The following is a 27,224-nucleotide window of genomic DNA, read 5'->3' as shown; positions in this document are numbered from 1 at the left end:
CGCATCATGTCACTTCTGGAAACCCAGAATCTACTCTGTAGGAATGAACATGGATTCCGGAAACAGCGATCGTGTAAGACCCAACTCGCTTTATTTGTTCATGACCCAGAAAATATTAGATACAGGCTCCCAGGTAGATGCCATTTTCCTTGACTTCCGGAAGGCGTTCGATACAGTTCCGCACTGTCGCCTGATAAACAAAGTAAGAGCCTACGGAATATCAGACCAGCTGTGTGGCTGGATTGAAGAGTTTTTAGGAAACAGGACACAGCATGTTGTTCTCAATGGAGAGCCGTCTACAGACGTTAAAGTAACCTCTGGCGTGTTATTGGACCATTGCTTTTCACAATATATATAAATGACTTAGTAGATAGTGTCGGAAGTTCCATGCGGCTTTTCGCGGATGATGCTGTAGTACTCAGAAAAGTTGCAGCATTAGAAAATTGCAGCGAAATGCAGGAAGATCAGCAGCGGATAGGCACTTGGTGCACGGAGAGGCAACTGACCCTTAACATAGACAAATGTAATGTATTGCGAATATATAGAAAGAAGGATCCTTAATTGTATGATTATATGACAGCGGAACAAACACTGGTAGCAGTTACTTCTGTAAAATATCTGGGAGTATGCGTACGGAACGATTTGAAGTGGAGTGATCATATAAAATTAATTGTTGGTAAGGCGGGTGTCAGGTTGAGATTCATTGGGAGAGTCCTTAGAAAATGTAGTCCATCAACAAAGCAGGTGGCTTACAAAACACCCGTTCGACCTATACTTGAGTATTGCTCATCAGTGTGGGATCTGTACCAGGTCGGGTTGACAGAGGAGATGAGATCCAAAGAAGAGCGGCACGTTTCGTCACAGGGTTATTTGGTAAGCGTGATAGCGTTACGGATATGTTTAGCAAACTCAAGTGGCAGACTCTGCAAGAGAGGCGCTCTGCATCGTGGTGTAGCTTGATGTACAGGTTTCGAGAGGGTGCGTATCTGGATGAGGCATCGAATATCTAGCTTCCCCCTACTTATACCTCCCGAGGAGATCACGAATGTAAAATTAGAGAGATTTGAGTTCGCACAGAGGCTTTCTGCCAGTAGTTCTTCCCGCGAACCATACGCGACTGGAACAAGAAAGGGAGGTAATGACAGTGGCACGTAAAGTGCCCTCCGCCACACACCGTTGGGTGGCTTACGGAGTATAAATATAGATGTAGATGTAGATACTCGGTGACAATCAAAATAATCGTGCCTGATCGGGACCGGAACTTTTTTTCTGCTTATCGCAAACTTCACAAGTTCCGAATATTTTAGGTACATTGTCTCGGATTTCCGGGTGCCACTTCTGCCCCATTCCTGAAATGCTTGCTTGGACAGAATATCAGTGATATGGTGCGACAGTGATACTGCTGTCCTCAGTGTAAATGAAGAAGAATTGCAATATAATGAACATTCCAATGAGTACAGAATATGGACTGAGAATAACTCGAGGAACAAAGAAAAAATGAGACTAGAGATAAAGTTATCGTAACCAAATAGGTGATATAGTATTATCTGCGACTATATTAAACTCTGACTTAAATTATACGCGTTTCGCCTTATTTCAAAGTTTGCTCAGTGCCCACTGTAAAAACTCTATTTTTCTTATAAATCTGTTTGTCAAGATCGTAAACAATTCTCATCTCTTACTTTACTGCCGGGATTAGCCTAGCGGTCTAAGGCGCTGCAGTCATGGACTGTGCGGCTGGTCCCGGCGGAGGTTCGAGCCCTCCCTCGGGCATGGTTGTGTGCGTATGTCTTTAGGATAATTTAGGTTAAGTAGTGTGTAAGCTTAGGGACTGATGACCTTAGCCGTTAAGTCCCATAAGACTTCATACACATTTTTTTTTCTTACTTTACTACTATTGAACAGTATTAAACTACAACAATTATCCACAACTTTTTGCTTCTAACTTCATTCCTAATGTTCTTGATTTTTAGAACATTTCACTCCACTGATACGTGGTTTATTGTCGTTTTCAGCTTGTATAGATGCACTTACACCCAATGTACGTGGTTTGGTGCTGCGATCGCGTTTCTAAGTAAATAATTTTTGTTTAGTTATTTATATATGTTTTGAAGGCTTTGGAAGCGACTGCTATTTCTCTGTATTTTCCGACTAGTGTGTGTGTGTGTGTGTGTGTGTGTGTGTGTGTGTGTGTGTGTGGTGTGCGTGTGTGCGTGGGTGGGTGCATGGGCGGGAGGGAGGGTTGGTAGGTGTGTAGCGGGGAAATATGTCTATGTTACTGTAGTATGCTACTGTAGTGGTTGATCATGAGTAGATGTATTGATATTGACTGTTTATGTAGCACTCTTCCTGTCGTGCCTGGAGGGACTGTTATTTATCTACTACATGTTCTACTAATTAAAGTAACGTTGGATTGCAGATTGCAGATATTGTTTCTTTTGTGAGAATACCTTTTGAATTTGACCTATGAAAAGAGAATCACAGATGTTACACAGCAGTTGGGAAATGGCAGATTTTTTTTATGTCAGTGTCATTCTCCATCTTTAAACCTTTCTGTCTTGAATTATTATTTCGGTAAGCTATTTTTATTTCTTGTTTCTTAATGGTGTGACCAATCCTGTGTGTAATTTTTTTTCCCATATGTGAGTGTGTACCAGTTTGACCACTGAGTTTAATGCAATGTCCTTGTTGTGCAATGGTGGTGTTATTAGTGTGTGACAAAAAGCGGATTAGCACCAGCAAAAAGGGCATTCCTGGCCAAGAGAATACAGCTAGTATCAAACAACTATCTTGATCTGAGAAAGAAATTTCTGAAATTGTTCGTTTCAAGCATTGCATTGTATGATAGTCCTCCGTAGAATCGCTGAAGAGGGGATCATATTTACTAGGTCTACAACTTTGCTTCCGCCGTTTTTTCTCGAAGTTCGGGGCTTTATTGTGAAAAAATCACAAAAATTTATGATTCATAGTATTGCTCATTGCTGGCCACTACATTCTCCCATCTTTCGGGTAGCATACGAATCCCGTAGCGGAAGAACTGGGCGTCTTTTGTGGGGATCCATGAATCGATTCATATGGTCAGTCAGACTGTATGCCACTGATCGAGGGCAACGTATAGAGAATACGGCGGGAGGGATAGAACTTCTCATTTCAACGTTTCCGTGTATATTTTGACGGGTTTTGCGACATGGGGTCGAGCACTGACCTGCTGCAAAATTACCCTGACATGTCTATCGTTGTATTGTGGCCGTTTGTGTTCCAGTGCTGGGCTCGAAAGCATCAGTTGCTTTCGATAATGATGTCCTGTGACTGTCTTCGTCTGTTTCAGAAGCTACGAAAACGTTCTGTCTTCCATCGCAATCCCGGTCTTCGACATCAAAACCACCGTTCTTAAGGCGTTGAAAACATTCTCTGCAAGTTCTTTTTTGGTCTTACCCAGCATTTTAAGAGCCACAGCAGCAGATTTCTCCAAGTTACAGCAGAAAATTCAAACTTCCCGCAGATGGCGAAAAATGGGTACGTAAGTTGACGTGATTAATCGAGATTAGCCTTATGATGCAATCACAAAACGACTAATATTTTTATGGTGTTATGTTTACAGATGCCTAAGCTTATTGTATTATACGTATGACCAACCATCCGAACCCCACTTGACGCTACTGCCGTGTATTGCAAAGCGGCGGAAGCATAGTTGTAGACCTAATAAAAAACATTGAGAAGGAAGGACAGTAGGACAGGACAAGTTTTAAAACCGAATGGAATGACTTCCATGGTTCCAGAGGGAGCTGTAGATGGCAGATACTGTGAGTTCAAATGGCTCTGACAAGGGAACCTCCCCGTCGCACCCCCCTCAGATTTAGTTATAAGTTGGCACAGTGGATAGGCCTTGAAAAACTGAACAGAGATCAATCGAGAAAACAGGAAGAAGTTGTGTGGAACTATGAAAATAATAAGCAAAATATACAAACTGAGTAGTCCATGCAAAACATAGGCAACATCAAGGATAGTGTAAGCTCAGGAGCGCCGTGGTTCCGTGGTTAGCGTGAGAAGCTGCGGAACGAGAGGTCTTTGGTTTAAGTCTTCCCTCAAGTGAAAAATTTACTTCTTTTTTTTCGCAAAGTTATGATCTGTCCGTACGTTCATTGACGTCTCTGTTCACTGTAATAAGTTTAGTGTCTGTGTTTTGCGACCGCACCGCAAAACCGTGCGATTAGTAGACGAAAGGACGTGCCTCTCCAATGAGAACCGATAGCATTTGATCGCAAGGTCATAGGTCAACCGATTCCCCCACAGGAAAACACGTCTGACATATTCTATACGACACGGGTGACGGCATGTGCGTCACATAATTGTCGGAAAATAAAAAATTAAAATTTTCACTTGAGGGAAGATTTGAACGAAAGACCTTCTGTTCCGCAGTTGCTCACGCTAACCACGAGACCACGTCACTCCCGAGCTCAGATTGTCCTTGATGTTGCCTGTCTTCAACATGGACTACTCAGTTTGTATATTTTGCTTATTTTTTTCATAGTTCCACATAACTTCTTCCTGTTTTCTCAATTGATCTGTGTTCAGTTTTTCAAGGCCTATCCACTGCGCCAACTTATAACTAAATCTGAGGAGGGTGCGATGGGGAGGTTCCCTTGTGAGCACTATGGGACTCAACTTCTGAGGTCATTAGTCCCGTAGAACTTAGAACTAGTTAAACCTAACTAACCTAAGGACATCACACACATCCATGCCCGAGGCAGGATTCGAACCTGCGACCGTAGCAGTCGCGCGGTTCCGGACTGAGCGCCTAGAACCGCTAGACCACCGCGGCCGGCAGATACTGTGGGAAATCGGAACACAGCCAACAAGAAAATGACGACTTACGGTGGAAGTGATACTCTGAGATGGAGAGGTCGGCAGAGGAAAGGAATGCATGCCGGGCTGCATCGCACTGTAACGCCGGAAATGCATATCCTCCTATTTCCATCTATTGTACTATAAATTTGTTTTCCTTATTTTTGTTACCTGAATATATGACATTTCTGTGTCTTTACATATTGTAATTGTTTTACTATTTGTATATATATATTTATGCATTTATGTCGATGTATAATTGGTTTGTTTCGTAAATATTATTTGTATTTTTACGCTGGGTCTTGCCTAGGGAAAACTGCTATCGAACGATTACATCGATAGGTCGTGTGAAGAATCAAAGTGTGTAGGATCTTTGGTAGTGTTAACTCTGCCGCGTGGAGCGCGGGCAGGGCAGTTGGAGTCTGGCTGGGGTAGCGAGTGGAGCAGGTGTGTGGTGTGACGCTCCCGCGAGTTGCCGCGCTTTCGGGGTTAGCAGCATGTAATTGCGCTCGACTTGCGATGATAGTTTCTGACATGGTGTCGCGGACGGGAAGCCTTAGCTGGCGCACATCAAGAGCCCGTTTCGTCTGGTGACCGTGTTGAGAAGAAGAAGCGCCAACATCCAGCTTCTGCAACAGCGACGGCCGACAATGAGTGACTGTCGCCACCTCCTCGATCGACGGCTTCAAACCTTCAATCAACTAACAAGGAAGACTAAAAGCACGTAAAGTTTCAGAACTGTATGGCAGACCTCAGCTTTTCAAATTGTTCCATTTGCCTCGCAAAATTACAGCAACTTAGCATGAACCTTTGTTGCTCATTGTCCCAATTGCATTACCAAGCAGGGTCCCTTCCTTTTCCGAAATGAACCCGAGTGTCGTTGAAATTCAGACGCCAGCATTCAAGTACTATCATTGCATTTCATTACTTTAGTTTCAAAGTGCAGTTAAAGCATTCATAGCTGGCTACAATAGTTAGATTACACAAGCACAAATTAAGAGTGCGAGTTTTGTTAGCATATTTTAGCTTACCTGTGACTGCAGCTCAGCTTGGTACGTACTAAATTTTACTATTGTTAATTATTCAGAATCATTTAATTCAAGTTCAAAGTTAAATCTCTTGTTTCTAAATTGCGTAGAGTCAAGTTGCTTTTGAAATGATTGTTGAGGTAGTCCAAGACTAACCGTATTCTGCTGGATTTCGATGTGCTTCAGAAAGAAAGCTCACTATTAACTTCAGTCACTAAATTAACTTTCGATTTTCCGGTTTTATTGATTCTTTTGCTAAATTAAGTCAGAGTGTAGCGAAATTTATTACTTCTGACAAACTTTCAGTTTTCACACTACACGTGTCAACCTTCAGTTGCCACGCTTCTAGTGCTAATTATATGTGTAATAACCTTTCTTTTTCAGTTACTATAGTAATTGTCCTTAGGACTGGCGACCGTGATTTCCCCCAAATCTCAAATATCTAATTACCGCTAGTTAATTGTTGTCGTAACGGCCGCACATTTACTTTCTTTATTAACTTACCCCTTTTCAAAATTAATTTCCACCAGTTTCATTTGCATTTTTCCTTTCATTTAGATGTAACCCTTTCCTCCCTCTTTACCGACAGATTAACTTCGGTGACGATTGTTTTCCCAAATTTCCCATTAGGTACACGCTGTTTAATTTTTCACTGTCATTAAGGTCGATAAGTGAGGGGGAGGTTACACGTGGCGACCTGGTGACAGGACAATCTTCAAATTTGAGGTTGTTCTGGACACGAATTTTGCATTGTGCAAATCTCGTAACAAAGTACTGGTTACGAAATGGCCGATACGTCAGCGAGAATATTAGTGTGAGGAATCCTAATTAGATTTGAGATTTGGCATTTATATTGAAAATTATTAAAATGAGTGAAGGCAACAATTACCAAAATTTGGTAGGCTTGGATAAGGAACAATCGGTCGAACAGTGGGAAACGCGCACCGCGGTACCCATTGTTCAGGGACAGGCGGCTAGCATGAAAGACGCGACCGCCGAAACGCAACAAAGAGCAGAAATGGAATTCCACACTTTAGAAAATGTTTCGGAGTCAGAAGTGAAAATCAAATGTGAATCCCTTGATGACGAATACGGGGGGACAATTCAAGAGGAAGCCGCTACGGAAGTAAAACCGGTAGTTTCCGGGAATTTAACTGATTTATTGAATGTTTTGATTAACGAAATCAAGAGTCAATCGGCCAAGCAAGAAGCTCAGTCTGAAAAAATTGAACGAAAGCTAGACAGTCACAACAAAGCTATTAATGTTGTGAACAACAATGTTGGAGTTGTTAACACAAAAGTTGATAAAATCAAAGAAGATATTGTTGTGATTAATACCGAAATTGGTAATCTTAAACAGGGAATGATAGGCGTTCAGGCGGAAATTGCGAGCATAAATACTCGTTTTTATTCCGAAATTAGCAGAATCGAGAAAAGTGTAGGAGAATCAGTTGCTCCGATCATCGAGAATAAGGTGACGGAACAAATTCAATTAGTGAAAAAAGAGGATCAAAAGAAGGTGGAAACTTTAAAGGCTTTAGTATCCGAAGTAGATACCAAAGTGAGGAAGCAGGCTAATACCTGCGAAGAGAAAAAAAGGGAAGTAGAAACGCTTGCGACAACCACTTGCCAAGTAATTACGAGAGTGTCGGAATTAGAAAAGAAACTTGACGAAAAACAGAGCTATGTGCCAATCTATGCACATAGTTCGGAATTGTTGACGAAAGAGGAGCGGTTCGACCCCTTGAAAAAAGGCGGTATACACGCGACGGATTTCATTAAGAATTGTGAAAGAGTTTTACCCAGATCATGGACTAATGAGGGAAAAATTAATGCGATTATTGATGTGTTGGCTGGTGATGCCAAGCGTTGGGGCTTAAACCTCAACATTACGAACCTGACTTTTGACGAATTTAAAAATTTGTTTCTGGCTGAATACTGGTCAGAGCAAAAACAGCAAAGTGTCTGGCGCGAATTTGTCGTATCGAGGCCTTTCGATGCGAATTCTCGCGGTTCGATGAAGGAGTTTTGTGAGGGCTGGATCCGCAAGTTGGAATATTTGCGTGATCGCCGCACGGAATCCGAAATAGTCTTGAACTCTACAAAAAGCTTCCAGATGATACAAAACGCTACGTAGGAAGCAATTACAGGACAATAAACGATTTCCTGGAAAGAGTGGAGGACGAGGACAATTGGCGCAATAATCGCGACAGTGGTAGAGGCCGTGGTAACAACAACGGGTACCACAGCAACCACAACAACGATAACCATGGGAATAATGCATACCGCAACCATGGCAGCAATAACAATAATGGTTCGGACCGTAATAACAATTGGTACAATGCAAATAATAACAGGAATGACGGAAACCAGTATCGTACTAACGTGATACGGGCTTCACAGAATAGTAATAACGCCAGAGGGTGTGATCAGCCGCCTCAGCAGCATCCGGGGACCGTATCTGCTGGGACGAGACAGGGAAACCATTAGCCGCGCCGGTGAGGGGCCGACCGGGCGTGGAGAAATTTTGGCGGCCCAATAACAGGAGAAAACCCAGGTGTCGTCGTTATGAAAATTCCGTGTGGAATAATCAACGGCGGGAGAGTGTGCCAGTGTTAGGAGAAAGGAGTGCGCCCACAAGTAGGAGATCAGCTGTGTACACGGCAGTAGAAAATACATTCTCTGTCAGTGAGAACAATTTAAGTAGTGTTCCGGAAAACGATTATAAAGTGGCAGCTGTAATACCCACAGCGAAACTGGAGATTGAGTTTAAGAATGATTCGCAAGTGTTGAGAGAAGATCAGATGTCGGATAAAACGTCCGTCATCGAGCGAGGGGATGCAGAGAGGGAGGAGGTCTGGTTAAGGCAGTTCGGTCGCTTATACGACGAACTAAGAGATTATAGGGGTCTGTATGGGAGAAGCGTTTATGGGGAGCGCGGGCAGGATTTGCCGCGTCTCGTCCCGCAGGAAGATAGTATTTGTGAAGTGATAGAAAGTTCTGGCCCTAATCGGCAGACTTTACTAGAAATAGTTGATGTTAATGGGGAGCACGAGCAAGGTTCGTCGTGTTTCGTCCCGCAGGAGTTAGATGTTGAAGTAGTAACGGAAAGTTCTGGCCCTAACCGGCAGACCTTACCGAAAGTTGTAGTGGTAGAAGTAGCCGACCCATCCGACACAAACCTCCAGTTTAAACGTTGCGAGAGTATTAAGGAGAAAAATTACGAAAATTTTAGTGATAGCCGGACACGATTGGTAGAAAAGCACGTAGATTACAGCGTGTATGAGGTTAGAGCTGACGTTATACGGTCAGACGGTAGCAGTGTGGGTTGCGTAGATCTAGCGGAAGTAATTGCAGAAACTACTGGGCACATTTCTCCAGGCAGATTGGCGGATGAGATCAATCTGGCCAAACAGGAATCAACGAAGGTGACAATTAGTGAATTTATAGCAAAGCAACACTCACTAGTTGACGAGTTACAGGAAAAGGTTTCGGTATTGGAGGCGAAGCTACAGACTAAGCCTCAGGACAAACGTGTTGAAATTAAAACTGTATGTGAACAGAGGCTGAAAAAGCCGCCAGATAAGCCGGATTTGGGATCAAAGCCGGATGGTTTTTTCTGGAATGACCTGGATATAGACGAGGATTTACTGTGGGAAAATAAAGAAACAGTCGAGGACAAGTGTAGACAGATAGTAGTGTCTGTTAATATGCACGACCTACAACTAAACGTGTTGATTGACACCGGTGCAGAATTGAGTGTTGTATCTGGGAAAATATTTGAGTTACTGAAAGACAGACCTGGCATCGTAGTTATGCCAGTAACAGGAGTGAAAATTATCGGTGCTACTAGGAAGGCCAGTAAACCGGTCACAAAACAGATTTTTGTACACTTCCAGATATGTGGGGCACGATTTGAACAAGAGTTTGTCGTCGTGCCAGACTTAACTACGGAATTAATTATCGGGTTAGATTGGCTATTAAAGTACCATGCAGTGATTAACTGCGAAAGCAAAACTTTGTCATGTATGTCACTAGATAAAACAATGGTAGTTGGTTTTGACGAGGCAGGAGACGGTGTGCATAGGCAATACCAGCCTATACACATTGTTAACTGGCCGGATGACATTGACGTAGGAATGAGTTTGAACTGCCGTAACGTGAGGAATTTCGGCATTGACAAAAGTGTAGAAAGTGAATTGGAAGACATAATCAAATTCCCTTCACGGATTGACATTAGTATTGGTGTGAAAAAAGATCGTATGCGAGAAGTAATGAAGCTAAAAGTCGATGCTGGCATACGTCGTCATGACGCTAAAGCGCGTTTTGCTAAGTTTGCTATCGGAGACTTAGTACTTGTAAAAGCTCATGAGAAATCGAGCGAGATAGACAATGAAATCTCTAAATTTAAGTTTGTTTATAATGGACCATATAAAGTCATTGGTATACCTCTCACAAATGCTTATTGCTTAGAGTATCCAAGCTCTGGAAAACTATTAGGTATACGGAACATTGTAGACTTGAAATTGTACCAACCTAGGATCGATTAATACCACACAATGGGTAATTTGTACAGTATGTAAAATAGAGTATAAGATTTAACGATTTGCTAGATTGCCACGCTTTTTACTGACCAATGTCATTAAAGAAGTTGTAATTAATAAGTAATTAATGTTGATTAAATGGTTTAAGAGTTATTGAAAATTAATCAATTTAAAAATCCAAGCTGCTAGTTCAAGTTTTCAGCTGAGTCACAGTAGATTAAGGAATGTAAATATGCTTTTGTAACTAGCTGTCAGATTTCATGAATGTGTGTTTTATTAGTCATTGCCGATGTACTTAGACGCTGTTTTAAGTTTCAGGCTAGTACATGCGTGTGATGATGGACAGTGTTGAGTTATCCACTGTGATAGTGTTTATGGACTCCTTGAGATTACTCGGGAGTGAGTTTTACCGAAAGAATTCAGTGAAACGGACGTTCTGGAAATGCCGTTACAAGGGCGAGAGAGATCAAGCGTGCCGCACAGGCGGGCGCAACAATACTGGCGGGGCGGAACCGCTGTCGGCTCTTGTGCCGCTGTCGGCTCTTGTGCCGCTGTCGGCTCTTGTGCCGCTGTCGGCATTCTTTGTACTTGCGAGTACGGAAGGCGGAGTTCTTTTTCTTCCCGGACAGCTGATGTGAAACAATTCTGCTGTCAATATTTATGTTTTTGTCGATCTCCTGTATATTATTTTCTTGTTTAGCGTTAAGTGGACACTCATGGCGAGAGTATTAATTATGAAAAGGTTATATAAAATGTGTATTCTATGTAATTAATTATTAATTTGCGTATTTTGATATACCTGTTTTCTTTGACCATGTAATCTGATTAAATTTGTAAATAGTATCCCATTTCTTGATACTGCTAGGAATTTTGATTTTTAGAATAGCTAAACCATTTTCTATGTTCTCTATGAATTTTAATATGTTGTCAACCTGTTTTATTTTGTGCAAGATAACAGAGTGGAATATGATTAGGAGTGTCTCCACTCAATTATTATCGTCCAAAATAGGTTTATGGTTAATTCGACGAATGCTAAATTGTTTTGATGTTTTGAGCATATGCATTTCCGCTGTTTCTTTTTTGGGACATTTTCTGAGTCTGTTTAGGTTACACGAACATCCTCAGACAATGTAGGGCACGTGTAACGCCGGAAATGCATGTCCTCCTATTTCCATCTATTGTACTATAAATTTGTTTTCCTTATTTTTGTTACCTGAATATATGACATTTCTGTGTCTTTACATATTGTAATTGTTTTACTATTTGTATATATATATATATATATATATATATATATATATATATATATATATGCATTTATGTCGATGTATAATTGGTTTGTTTCGTAAATATTATTTGTATTTTTACGCTGGGTCTTGCCTAGGGAAAACTGCTATCGAACGATTACATCGATAGGTCGTGTGAAGAATCAAAGTGTGTAGGATCTTTGGTAGTGTTAACTCTGCCGCGTGGAGCGCGGGCAGGGCAGTTGGAGTCTGGCTGGGGTAGCGAGTGGAGCAGGTGTGTGGTGTGACGCTCCCGCGAGTTGCCGCGCTTTCGGGGTTAGCAGCATGTAATTGCGCTCGACTTGCGATGATAGTTTCTGACATGGTGTCGCGGACGGGAAGCCTTAGCCGGCGCACATCAAGAGCCCGTTTCGCCTGGTGACCGTGTCGAGAAGAAGGCGCGCCAGCATCCAGCTTCTGCAACAGCGACGGCCGACAATGAGTGACTGTCGCCACCTCCTCGATCGACGGCTTCAAACCTTCAATCAACTAACAAGGAAGACTAAAAGCACGTAAAGTTTCAGAACTGTATGGCAGACCTCAGCTTTTCAAATTGTTCCATTTGCCTCGCAAAATTACAGCAACTTAGCATGAACCTTTGTTGCTCATTGTCCCAATTGCATTACCAAGCAGGGTCCCTTCCTTTTCCGAAATGAACCCAAGTGTCGTTGAAATTCAGACGCCAGCATTCAAGTACTATCATTGCATTTCATTACTTTAGTTTCAAAGTGCAGTTAAAGCATTCATAGCTGGCTACAATAGTTAGATTACACAAGCACAAATTAAGAGTGCGAGTTTTGTTAGCATATTTTAGCTTACCTGTGACTGCAGCTCAGCTTGGTACGTACTAAATTTTACTATTGTTAATTATTCAGAATCATTTAATTCAAGTTCAAAGTTAAATCTCTTGTTTCTAAATTGCGTAGAGTCAAGTTGCTTTTGAAATGATTGTTGAGGTAGTCCAAGACTAACCGTATTCTACTGGATTTCGATGTGCTTCAGAAAGAAAGCTCACTATTAACTTCAGTCACTAAATTAACTTTCGATTTTCCGGTTTTATTGATTCTTTTGCTAAATTAAGTCAGAGTGTAGCGAAATTTATTACTTCTGACAAACTTTCAGTTTTCACACTACACATGTCAACCTTCAGTTGCCACGCTTCTAGTGCTAATTATATGTGTAATAACCTTTCTTTTTCAGTTACTATAGTGATTGTCCTTAGGACTGGCGACCGTGATTTCCCCCAAATCTCAAATATCTAATTACCGCTAGTTAATTGTTGACGTAACGGCCGCACATTTACTTTCTTTATTAACTTTACCCATTTTCAAAATTAATTTCCACCAGTTTCATTTGCATTTTTCCTTTCATTTAGATGTAACCCTTTCCTCCCTCTTTACCGACAGATTAACTTCGGTGACGATTGCTTTCCCAAATTTCCCATTAGGTACACGCTGTTTAATTTTTCACTGTCATTAAGGTCGATAAGTGAGGGGGAGGTTACAGCACCAGTCAAATGACTGACGACTCAAAAAGAAAAAGCACCAACAAATTGCGTAGATTTTGATCGCTACGATTCAGCTGCTATTGCAAATACTCTCAGACATTTTCATTAGCGGGCCACTCGAGGTGCGATAGCGTGCCTGGGGTGTTCATCAAAAAATGGCTCTGAGCACTATGGGACTTAACATCGGAGGTCATCAGTCCCCTAGAACTTAGAACTACTTAAACCTAACCTAAAGACATCTCACACATCCATGCCCGAGGCAGGATTCGAACCTGCGACCGTAGCGGTCGCGCGGTTCCAGATTGAGGTGCCTAGAACCGCGTGGTCACAACGGCCGGCGGTGTTCATCAAACCAGGAACGTACGGGCGTAAACACGGCTGTTATGATCCTGAAAACGAGAGTGTCCGCAGCCGACTCACCATGAAGACGTAGAAGAAACGACAACACTTGGTCAATGAGATTGCTTATAACAAAGGTACTGGTTCATGTTCACGGTAGCCTGGATGAGTCGGCCCAACTCATTTTTTCAAAACACTCCAGAACATCACAAAACCACCTCAGACCTGAACTATGCTCTCCACACATTGCAGGTAAACATCCCATTAGTCCATAGGTGCATTCGACGCTTTGCATCATTTGAAGATACGAAAAACGGTGAATTTTATGACTTTCACTGTCGGACCTCACACCTACTGTTCAGTCGAGTTTGAGATATTAATATCCGTTAATTGCTCCCTCATATCCTTAATAATTTCTAGTATAGGGTTTGGTAAACACTGTAGAGATTTTTTTAAATCGATCGGGGACGTCAGCAGGTTGTACACTAAGTAACTAGTGGGAGGGGTCGTCCCATTAGAGATGTATCATGTATGACGTCCGGATGTTGCAACTAGACAGGGCCTATGGCGCCATTGTAGACACTATATCTGAACACTTTGTTAGAGACAGGTCACCAGTTAACCGACTTTCTGAGTGAGATGATAAACGGTTAAGACAAACAGATTGTAGCATAGGAGATCACACACGAAGCCGGCTGAACAAATATCAACATTGTTTAATGTTGAACTTCACTATCACAGAGATATTGTTCCTAAACGCGTTAACAGCCCCACGATGCGACCGCAAGTGTCTGAAGCACGGAATTACGTCGCCTCCGTAGAGCAGTACAGAGCAGTTGACGACCTGGTGTCACTGACATCGCCACTTGTGTGAGGTGTCGTGTCGTCAGGAACCTACTTCATTCACGATTGTATCGAAAGAAAACCATTGTATAGGCCTTAGCAGGCTGCGACCGACTCGTGTGCCTTTGCTCACACTTCGGATCATAGCTGGTATGGGACCGCGAATATGGTACTGGAGGATGAATCAGTGTCGGCGTGTAGCATGGTCTGATGATTCAGTGATGAAGGTATGGATGCTGCGTGTCAACAAGATTGTGTCCAGGCAAGAGGCAGCTTGCCTGTGGTCTGGGCTGCCTTGTTTCATATTTTATTTACTTAACTTTTAATCATCAGTCTTCTGACAGGTTCAAAGCAGCACTCCACGAATTCCTGTCTTATGCCAGCATTTTATCTTAGAGTAGCACCTGTACTCTATGTCCTCAATTCTTTGTTGGATTTATTCTAATCTCTGTCTCTGCAGCACCCTCTGGTACCATGGAGGCTATTCTCTGACGCTTTAACACATTTCCTATCATCCTGTCACTTTTTATTTTCAGTGTTTTCCGTATGTCCCTTTCTTCGACGATTCAGTGAGTACCAGTGTTCACAAGAACCCAACTACACCTCATTTTCCTGCTTATGGACCAATAATAGGTCCACGTTAAGTGAACATCCTTGCAGAACACCTACGTCTCTTTCTGGGATCAGAGTAAAATGTAGACGTTATGTTTCAATAGGTCGATGCGACTTTTCATCGCTTTTTACTTGCACGCTTGATGAACACTAGAGTGAAGTCATGTCCATACCGATTCCATTGCCTCCTTTCCCCCAGATTGCCGAATAGAGCATTTACAGGCTGCTGACGATACCAGATGAATTAAGAACCTACTTCCTACCACACAAGAAGAACTATGAGTAGCACTGCAAGATGCGTGGATCATGATATCCGCAAAAGCAGTCAAACACATCATAAAGTCCGTGACGTGTTACTGTATTTCTGAGGACTCGCCAAAGAGTGTTTCACTATTTACATCACAACCAGTGTCATCCCATTACTTGTGGTCCATCAATGTAGTTTCAACAGCGCAACACATAAATCTGTGACCTGACTTACCTCAAGCAGGGAAGCTCGGATTTTTCGCAACGAATGGATGCTCTGTAAGTGGACTGAATTACATTAGATGTAACTCCATTACGGTTTCAGGAGCGGAGGACAAAGGCTGGTCAGTGAAATGAAATAGTACTCTGCCAAAACCCGTTATGAAATGATAATTAAAACGACACCCTAGCTGCAAACAGGGGTTGATACACATCATTGGGGGCATGGTGAAAATGTGTGCTCCGACCAGGACTCGAACATGGGATCTCCTGCTTACATGGCAGACACTCTATCCATCTGAGCCACCGAGGGTACAGAGGATAGTGCGCCTGCAGGGACTTATCCCTTGCACCCTCCCCGTGAAACCCACATTCACAACATGTCCACACCACTACATTAGTAGTGCGCCTAATAGATGTTTATTAGGGTGATCCTGTGATGGTGTTACACACTTTCAACTAGGATGGAGAAGGGTGAATGTGTCAATTTCAGGTAAACGACACCGATCCGGAGCTGATAGCTACACTACTGGCCATTAAAATTCCTACACCATGAAGATGACGTGCTACAGACGCGAAATTTAACCGACAGGAAAAAGATGCTGTGATATGCAAATGAGTAGCTATCCAGGGCATTCACACAAGGTTGGCGCCGCTGGCGACACCTACAACGTGCTGACATGAGGAAAGTTTCCAACCCATTTCTCATGCACAAACAGTAGTTGATCGGCGTTGCCTGGTGAAACGTTGTTGTGATGCCTCGTGTAAGGTGGAGAAATGCGTACCATCACGTTTCCGACTTTGATAAAGGTCGGATTGTAGCCAATTGCGATTGCGATTTATCGCATCTCGACATTTCTGCTCGCGTTGGCCGAGATCCAATCACTGTTAGCAGAATATGGAATCGGTGGATTCAGGATGGTAATACGGAACGCCGTGCTGGATCCCAACGGCCTCGTATCACTAGCAGTCGAGAAGACAGGCATCTTACCCGCATGGCTGTAACGGATCGTGCAGCCACGTCTCGATCCCTGAGTCAACAGATGGGGACGTTTGCAAGACAACAACCGTCTGCACGAACAGTTCGACGACGTTTGCAGCAGCATGTACTATCAACTCGGAGACCATGGCTGCGGTTACCCTTGACACTGCATCACAAACGGGAGCGCCTGCGATGGTGTAGTCAACGACGAACCTGGGTGCACGAATGGCAAAACGTCATTTTTTCGGACGAATCCAGGTTCAGTTTACAGCATCATGATGGTCGCATCCGTGTTTGGCGACATCGCGGTGAACGCACATTGGAAGCGTGTTTTCGTCATCGCCATAGTGGCGTATCACCCGGCTTGATAGTATGGGGTGCCATTGGTTAGACATCTCGGTCACGTCTTGTTCGCATTGACGGCACTTTGAACAGTGGACGTTACATTTCAGATGTGTTACGACCCGGGGCTCTACCCTTCATTCGATTCCTGCGAAACCCTACATTTCAGGAGGATAATGCACGACCGCATGATGCAGGTCATGTTCGGGCCTTTCTGGATACAGAAAATGTTCGACTGCTGTCCTGGCCAGCACATTCTCCAGATCTCTCACCAACTGAAAACGTCTGGTCAATGGTGGCCGAGCAACTGGCTCATCACAATACGCCGTCACTACTCTTGATGAACTGTGGTATCGTGTTGAAGCTGCATGGTCAGCTGTACCTGTACACGCCATCCAAGCTCTGTTTGACTCAATGCCCAGGCGTATCAAGGCCGTTGTAACGACCAGAGGTGGTTGTACTGGATACTGATTTCTCAGGATCTATGCACCCAAATTGCGTGAAAAAGTAATCACATGTCAGTTCTAGTATAATATATTTGTCCAATGAATACCCGTTTATTATCTGCATTTCTTCATGTTGTAGCAATTTTAATGGCCAGTAGTGTATAAGTGAAAATCATTCTGATACTTCCAACAGTGGAATACTTTTATCGGTACGGTTACTGTAATAACTGTAAGGTAGATAATTTTCAGAGATTATAATATGGAGCAAGGTCTCTAAAACTCATACCTTAAGGACTGTGAGCACTTGTTGATCCGCGATATTTTGGAACCTCTTCGGTTTCGGGACTTTTGCAGGTAATAGTGTGGACCAAACCAGAAGAAGTGTACAGTAAATGTGGACTCTAAAATACATACCTTCTTCAGTATATGTGAGTCACAATAGCTTTTAAGGTATGTATTTTAAAGCTCATGTTTTCTTGACATTTCTTTCTGGTGTTGGTCCATACTGCCACCCCTGAGAGTTGTTTACCCTACAATCTTAGCAACAACAATACCGATACATGTATTCCACCGTCAAAGGTATCAAACTTATATCTTTCTACCATCACCACAGTTACTCGTACTATCAGTGCAAAAGTCCCATTTGTGCATATTGTATTTGCACATATCTTTTCCATTAAGGACTCCGTTAAGCTGTATGCACAGCTTCCTAGGATGATGAAATCCTGGAACCTTAACTATCCGGTTGTTAATAACATTGTGGTTCACAGTAAATGATAACAGCCAAACAGTTGTAGGATAAAGATTTATTGAAGTCCTTGATCACGGTTTCGGTATATCTAGATATACCTTCACCAGAAACAAAAATAAACCTGAACAGGAAGACAGCTTCATCAGCAAAAAACTTAGCAGCATAACTGAGATAGAAGAAAAACAAACACTTATAGCTTTAAGTAACCATGAAAATTACCATAGTATTACAAGCAAAAAAACTTATAGTCACTCACTAAAATCATATCCTGCAGTGGAGATGCATAAAACAATCGTGCCAAAAGCGTCACCAGCAGTTAAAATTAATGTAAGATATAAAGAATACATACTAAGTAAAAATAGGGAAAACTTGTACAATTCCACGTTTGCTGAACATATATTGGTTTTACATCGTACGCCATGTAAACTGGATGACGTAGAATTTTTACACGAAGAGAGTAAGGGTTACAATCTAGACCTGTAGGAGGAATTAGAAATTTTTAAACACCTGTCTCATAAACATGGAGTTACTCTTAACGAATAGGTGCAGCTTAGAAACAAAAATTTTTTGTATAGTTTCAAACCCCTTATTGTTCTAATGTAATATTGTCTGGCTGACTAGAAGCTAATTTTCTTTGGGATTTTACGTTATTTTTGATGATTGTTGTTCGCGGCTTTCGATGTCTGTGTGTGGTTTAAATGATTCTGTTATGTTATTTATTCATGAGGACAGATGGTTTCGATTTTCTACAACGTTTTGTTCGTTTTCGTTAGTATGTATCCTAGCCTATAATTTGCGCGAGATTCTCGGGCATAACACTAGTGCCCTGTCTCGTTAGATATGTTCCTTAGCGCAAGCTTCTCCTGCTCGACACACGGACACAGGCCAATTGGTGTTCATGTTTTCTGTTGTATGCAAGTGTTTTAAATGGTTTGAACTAGCACAACCTTTAAAATTCTGACGTGCATGGGTATGTATCCCGGGTATTAATGTGCGCGATTATCTCGCGTATACCACAAGCGCCCTCTCTCGGTGAAACTGTCTGCCCTAGTGCTTCCACACCCTCTTCACTCTTGTTCACTGGCTAAGCACTGATAGTATGCCGCGTTCGCATCGACCATATCTTCATAATTATGCTGTACAGATGGAGGTGATATTTTAATTTTAATTACTGGTGTCGCCTTTGGCACGATTGTTTTATGCATCTACACTGCAGGATGTGATTTTAGTAAGTGACTAAAAGTTTTTGTGCTTCTAATACTTTGGTAATTTTCATGGTTACTTAAATCTATAAGTGTTTGTTTTTTCTTCTATCTCAGCTTTGTTGCTAAGTTTTTTGCTAATGAAGGTGTCTTCCTGTTCAGGTGTATTTTTGCTTCTGATGAAGATATATTTAGATATACCGAAACCGTGGTCAACTGTTTGGCCGGTATCATTTACCGTGAAGATTTTTATCAGTTGCTGCTTCAGCCTTGTTTAAAATTTTGAACTTTGTGGTTCCCGGTATGCGTTACTTGACACTTACGTTAACAATGCAGCGTTCCTGTTGAGCACAGTGGAGAGAATTTGGGCTCATTGATATGCTGGCCATCTGGATTTGAAGAGTTTCGTTGGCTGCGAGTGTAAATCTTCCTAAAGAAGGGCTCATTCATTTTTAGAAACTTCCTGGCAAAGATTTTGGAGAGCTACCTTTCGATAAAGATGAGCTAGATAGATGTTGATGACACTGGTGGCCAACCTATAGCTGTAGAATTGACTGTGGCGCTAGTGGTTCTCGTAGCTGCTTTCAGATAAACGCCAATTCTCTTCAGATGAACGCTCCAGAGTTTAAATGGAGTATAATATCCTGCTGTAGAGTATAGCAACGCAATGGATGCTCCACAGTGAATTGATGTTGAGGGGTTCCATGCCCTCTTTTGCATGTCGCCTCATTCTCATCAATTTTATTATTGTTCTATGTCATTGCACAGTCGAACAGACCGAATAAGGTTACTGTAATGAGAATATTTTTACTGAGAGCACAAAAATACTTTTCACTTGATTCCTGTGCATGTTGGGTTGCTTCCCTGGGTGGCCTGTGCGAGGCGAGCATCGCAGGACGCGGCACACTGCATTTCCGGTTGTGGGCTGCACTTCCCTGAATTCTGAGGGGTTCGTACAATGGGCTTAAGTGCCTGGCGGAACGACTGACGTCTGTCTAGCCTGTTGTATGCAGGGCGAAACGACCTGCGAGATGTCTGAGTGTCGCCACAATTTATGTGTTTACCGTTCCGGCGGGTCCGGAATTAAGACTCCTGGCACCGACTGACTGCATTGTCCTCTTGATTCTGAGAATACTTGTGGACCGTGCCCTGCTGGGTGCGACTGTCTCACGCCGAATGGCCGGTGGTCTAGGCATGTTGTTTTCGTAGCCAGTCAAACGTCAAGTTCAGTGCCCTCAACTGAATAGCAGAGGCATGATTAGTCAACTTAAACTGAGGCCAGTTGACGTCCTAAAGCCCTGCTCGAAACTGGAGGGAACGGTCGCTATTGGCGCGAATGATATTCTGAGACAGTGTGGGGGAATTTTGGAATCGTCACTGAATGCTGATTCGCGGTTTTCGAGGATAGGAGCTGAACAATGTTGTCTTAGCTCTTGCGTTGCGCAAGCGCAGGACATTCGGGATCCGTCCTTCGTCGGAGTCGGACGGTCTTGCGACTTAGTCACACTTTTTTGGCCACACTTTTTTCGGACAGCCTCCGAGGCCAGGGGTTGAAACACAGTTGCTGCACAGCAAAGTCGGCTGAAGTCCTCAACAGCATGCGCGCTCGCTTTGCTACAGGTCCAACTTGCTTGTTTCTCCATGTGATCCCATTTGAGCTCTCATTACTAATTGCAATAGTGCTATATAGTCGGGAGATTAATATTTGATTCATTAGAACCTCCAGTCATTAACGTCAATCTATTGCATCCCAGAGAGTAGGAGCCCCTTGTTCTGGAGCCAACTCTTATAATAGTTCAGTATACCCTATCCTTTAACCTACTGTTTGTGTCGATAATCGTGCGCATTTATGTTCTGATGTATAATAAATCACATTGTAATATTTAATCCGCATATCATGTCGTTAGATATATTCAGAATCCCATTTCCTGTTGTTTATTATGACGAAGTTCTCTTTTTTCTGAGTAGATTACGATTTTTATTGAATCATTGTGAGAGTGCACTCCTTATTTTACCAACTAGCAGGGTCCACTACCATTTCCTTCAGTCACCGTTGTGCGCAAAATTAATTAGGTGGTAGGTAAGGAGGGGGTCGAGTGCATGTCTCGTTCTCATGCAAAATTCGTCTGAATTAAAGAGGTAAAACTCTTCTCCACTTCGGCACCTCGCAATGTATTTGTTCCTAGTACACCACCTGCCAACTACCTCATCAGGTTCACTTGCTTTTTTATCTTCTCAGCTGCCTTTATTCTACGTCAGCGTTTGGTCTAATGTGACACCAAGGTATTCTGGCCTATCATTGTATTTGACTGCACCGTGAGATTCAAACCGTGAGCGAATCTTTGCTGTTTCTAGACAGAGAAGTGGAAAAGATATTTCTGTTTCAGAACGATTAAGTTATAAACGCAGTGACGGTTTTTATTAGGTGCGCTTCATATTTAGAAATATCTTCGCTTCTGGTATGAAATTCAAAAATTATCTGCATACTGGGATTCCATAGGTGAAGTTCGACAGGTCTGCTGTGCAGAGATTGAATAACACCAGAGCAAGAACGAAGTCCTGAGGCACACCATATGGAATACATGTCATCTGCTCTCCTTTCCACCTTGGTATGCTCAAAACAGTCGATACTGCATAATCGAAGAGCGCATAAAAATTTAGGTATGTTCTTTCACGAATGGCAAAACGGCCAATGGAGGTGCATGCGATGATGTTGCAAGGAGACGCATCAGAAATTGTTCGTAGAAATCTCCGAATGTGTGTGTGAGTCTCAGCTTTTTGTCTAGATTCTTAACGAGAGTCGACGTGTTAGGAACAATCATTTGGAAGTAACGGAAGCAGTCGGCGCAGATACGACATAGCAGGAAATTAAGACGAATATGAGCTACCGCTGTTCTCGGAATTCTGAAATTTGACTGGGAAAGATTCAGTCTCATCCTGGGCCAACCCTTGAGAAACAGATGGCAAATTATAGACAGGTAGAGACAGAATATTCCTAAATAAGGGCTCCGGCGCCCTTTCTTTCACTAAACGGATAGCAATAGAGGCAACAGCTAAAACCGCTATTAAGTTAATTCCGATTATTTTGTTGGGCCGGAAAATAAAGGTTAGGGCGGGCGGGAGGGGTGTGGAAGAGACGCGAGCCAATCTCCGCGATGCGATTACCGGCGGCCGCTGCGCCGTTTTATTCGTCCCAACACCTGCGGCGCCGGGCTGGCTGCACAGTGATGAATTGCCCGCTCAGGACACAACCGCGCATTACCAGGTTGCCGGCAGATTGCCCCGGGAGCACATAATGACAGACTGCATTCGAGTCCCGATCAGTGCACTTTGCGCATGTAGAGCGGTCTCCGTAGTGTGTGTGTGTGTGTATGTGTGTGTGTGTTGTGTGTATTTCTGTGTATACGCTGAGTGATCAAAAGTACGCGGACACCTGGTAGTGGACATCAATTTTGGGTACGTTCTCCCATCGCCTTTATGGCCGCATGAACTTTACTGGGGACACTTTCCATGGGGTGTCTGAGTATCTGTGGAGGAATAGCGGACCACTCGTCCTCAAGAGCAGTAACCAGAGAAGATAATGTTTATTTCAGACATGTCCAAAAGAACCAACACCATGTATATAATCGATTCGTCTTGATGAGCAGTGAATCCACAACCTCCAGTGCAGATATACATTCATGTTCGACGTCCAGTGAGAATCAGAAATTAGCAAGAATGGGAGACAAGGATAAGGCTGTGGATAGGTGGCGCAAAGTGGGATGTGTGTCGGCCGGGAAACGTGGAGAGGTAGTCAGTGCATTTGTGATAAACATCGTGTCCGGATAGCGCAGTGGTTAATATAATTGCTTAGTAAGGAGGAGAACCAAGGTTGAGAAAGATCCGTACCTAAAGGCTGGAAAATTGCTCAAGTCACACCAATACCCAAAAAGTGAAGTAGGAGTAATCTGCTGAATTACAGGCCTATATCACTAACGTCGATTTGCAGTAGGGTCTTAGAACATATACTGTATTCGAACATCATGGAGTACCTCGAAGAAAACGATTTATTGACACATAGTCAGCACGGATTCAGAAAATATCGTTCTTGTGAAACACAACTAGCTGTTTAAACTCATGAAGTAATAACTGCTATCGACAGGGGATGTCAAATTGATTCCACATTTTTGGATTTCAAGAAAGCTTTCGACACCGTTCCTCACAAGGGCCTTCTAACCATACTGTGTGCCTACGGAATATCGCCTCAGTCGTGCGACTGGATTCGTGATTTCCTGTCAGAAAGGCCACAGTTCGTAGTAATAGACGGAAAGTCATCGTGTAAAGCGGAAGTAATATCCGGCGTTCGCCAAGGAAGTGTTATAGGCCCTCTATTGTGTTCCTGATCTATATTAACGACATAGGAGACAATCTGAGTAGCCGTCTTAGATTGTTTGCAGATGATGCTGTCATTTACCGTCTTGTAAAGTCATCAGATGATCAAAACGAATTGCAAAATGATTTATATCAAAATGATTTAGATAAGATATCTGTATGGTGCGAAAAGTGGCAGTTGACTATGAAAAAAGAAAAGTGTGAAGTTATTCACATAAGTACTTAAAGAAATCAACTAAATTTTGATTACGCGATAAGTCACATAAATCTGAGGGCTATAAATTCAACTAAATACAAAGATAATATTGTGGGTAGAGCAAACCAAAGACTGCGATTCATTGACAGAACACTTAGAAGGTGCAACAGGTCTACCAAACAGACTGCTTACACTACGCTTGTCCGCCCTATTCTAGAGTATTGCTGTACGGTGTGGGATCCGCGGATGACATAGAAAAAGTACAAAGAAGGGCAGCTCGTTTTGTATTATCGCGAAATAGGGGAGATAGTGTCACAGATATGATGCGTGAACTGGAGTGCCAATCATTAAAACAAAGGTGATTTTCGTTGCGACGGGATCTTCTCATGAAATTTCAATCACCAGTTTTCTCCTCCGATTGCGAAAACAATCGGTTGGCACCCACCTACACAGGGAAAAATGATCACCACGATAAAATAAGAGAAATCGGGACTCGCACAGAAAAATTTAAGTGCTCGTTTTTCTCGCGTGCCGTTCGAGAATGGAACGATAGAGAGACAGCATGAAGGTGGTCCATTGAACCCTCTGCCAGGCACTTTATTGTGAATAGCAGAGTAATCACGTAAATGTAGATGTAGATGTAGAGTCTCGGTCTGCCACACTTTTTTACTCATCGCCGCTGATTCCGCCTAACGTCCCAAAGCAGTTGATATCATTAGTTCCTCCCTTTTCCTTTCTTCCGTCTCCACCATCAATTTACGTAATACTTATCACAGCTGGTTATACTGCGTAGTGTCTGTTCTTTCAGACATGTCCGACACCATGCATTCATATAATCGATTCGCCTAATCGGGCAATGAATGCACAACATTGAGTGCAGCTGCCATTTTCGTTCGACCTCCAGCAGGAATATAAAATTAGCGAGCGTGCTGGATGTGGACTGGGACTGCGAATAGGTGACGGCAGGTGTGAATGTGAGTCGGCAGGGAAGTGAGTTGATGTAGGCAGTGCATTTGCGATTAACATCGTGTCCGGGTGGCGCAACGGTTAACACAACTTCTTAGTAAGCAGGAGAACTCAGGTTCGAGTTCCCGTCTGGCGCACATTTTCACTCATCGCTGCTGATTCTGCTTAAAGTCCCGATGCAGCTGACATCATTAGTTCCTTCTTTTGCTTTCCTTTCTCCCCTTCCCTCCCTCTTCAATTTACATAAAAAGGAAGTGTTGTAAGACGTTGCGGACTAGAGCGAAGTCGACGTTATAACTCATCCCAATAGTGCTACAACAAGTTCAAGTCAAAACTGTGGGCAGGACAGTCCAAGTCCTCTCACGGTGCACCGTCATGCTCATACGAACTATCGCTGCCCCGAAGTGTTCCCCTATTGCACTCAGTACACAATGCTGTAAAATGTTTTCAGCATTTAGCTTGTAATGTCTCTTGCAGCGGTCTCTCCGCGATATTTTCAGAAATTTTATAAATTATATAACTCAGTACATATCTCGAAATATCTCTTCTTATCTTACCGATTATCAATGCAAAGTAGTTTCAAGCCCAATTATTCCTTGGAGCGTCCATTTACTCCTTGGAATAGCTTCTCTGCTATCTATGCTTTCTCTTATGAAAAAGAATGAAGGACTTCTTGCCGATTAGTCGTGAAAGGAGGAGGATGTATATGTATGTATTGTTGAGCTAGTCGCCATCTTGATGAGATTCTGTATGAAGAGGAATTTAATACATGAACTAAACTAAAGTAAGTGTGTTCGCGTATTATTTAACTGATTATTATTGACAGTGTCTGCTTACTACGCTGTGTTGCACGGGATCAGTGGGGAACGTCTGATTTACACTGGACGAACCTGCCGTTTTGTATGCTCAAGATATCCAGTTACTTCAAATAAATAGGCTAACACGGTCTTACCAGCAGATCTCCGGTCTTCCCCATGTGATCACCGAAAGTTAATTATTACAAATGTTTCCAGGAGGTCGACTGACAATTTTCGTCGCACTGAGACTTCGAAATTGCTTCACTGCCTTATGGAATTTAAGTTAAGCTCAATTTAATCAGGATAGAATAGTATTGAACTGTGTGAATGTGATAAGCCTGCTTTGTGAATGAAAATTCCCTTACCATACGCATGTTTTTACTATCCTGTTCAGTGAAGCTAAATCAGGCCGGTGTGAGACAGGTTTTTTAAATTTTAGATTCCACAAAAAATATTAAAAGCTTTTCTGAAGCGCAATGAAGAGATCACCTCCCAACCACGAGAAATACCCCGATGTCGTTAAACCACCTCCTACTTACTTCACTGTGGGCGCTACACCTGATGGCAGGAAACGTTATCGAGGCGTTCTCCAAACCCAAATCCTTCCATCGAATTGTCACAGGATAGAGCGCGATTCACCACTACGAACCGCTCATTTCCAGTCAGCCAGGGTCCTGAGTTTTCGCTCTTTACACCACCCTCATCTGCATCTACTTGATTACTCTGCGATTCACACTTCAGAGTTCATCGAACCACCTACAAGCTATTTCCTTACCATTCCACTCTCTAACAGCGCGCGGAAGAAACGAACTTAAAATTTTCTGTGCTCGCTCTGATCTCTCTTATCCAAGTATCGCTTAACAGTAAGTACAGAAATATGTGGCTTATGAGGATGCTTTGCTGCTGATGAGTCTTTGAGGTTGTATGGCCGTGATACTTGAAACTTTTTGGTTCCTGACGTTTCATCTAGAGCAGGGCTTCACAACACACGTGCTCGCGGAGCAAGCTGTGAGCAGCAAGGCGCGAGCACCGAGCAGCGCGAGCACGCTACCCCCCACTACCGGACCAGAGCGGAGAGTGGGGAGAGTCACGTGGGGCACACAACAGCTGCCGCCAGTCAATGTAAATCCGCGGCCACCTGCAGGGATATCACTCACGAATTACTGCGACAAATGAAACAAATAAAGGAGAATGTACACGTGCCACATAATTTTATTAGCTTAGTGTATGCCTCTACATTCGTATTAATTTGTGAACTGTTACACAATAAAAGGTGCCACTGAAGTGTGGGATTCTCGGTTATCTTGTACTTTTTGCCCTTTACAATTGCGTCTATGTTTGGAGTAATTGTTCTCGTGCATTGTAGGCCCAGCGTGCAGTTTAAATTTTGATCTGACAATGCGTTTCTCAGGCGCGTCTTGTTACATTTCATTGCAGAGAACAGTTGTTCACAAACATACGTGGAACCGAACATTGATATTATTGTAGCCGCTAGTTTGTGCAAACGAGGAAATCTATCCTGAAGGAAGTGTCTGCAGAATTCCAAAACGTTTTCCTTGTTCTGAAATTTGTCTCTGTATTCTCTGTCACACTGCAGGTCAATAATTTCTAGTTCCAGCTCAGGACGAATTTCTTCTATATTCGCTGAATATGGAGAGGAGAACAGATCAAAATCACTATCTAGTGCTGTCAGATCTTGAAA

This window comes from Schistocerca nitens, chromosome 7 (genome assembly GCF_023898315.1).
Source record: "Schistocerca nitens isolate TAMUIC-IGC-003100 chromosome 7, iqSchNite1.1, whole genome shotgun sequence".
NCBI lineage: Eukaryota > Metazoa > Arthropoda > Insecta > Orthoptera > Acrididae > Schistocerca > Schistocerca nitens.
The sequence above is the reverse complement of the archived record's forward strand: the minus strand, read 5'-3'. Positions refer to the sequence as shown.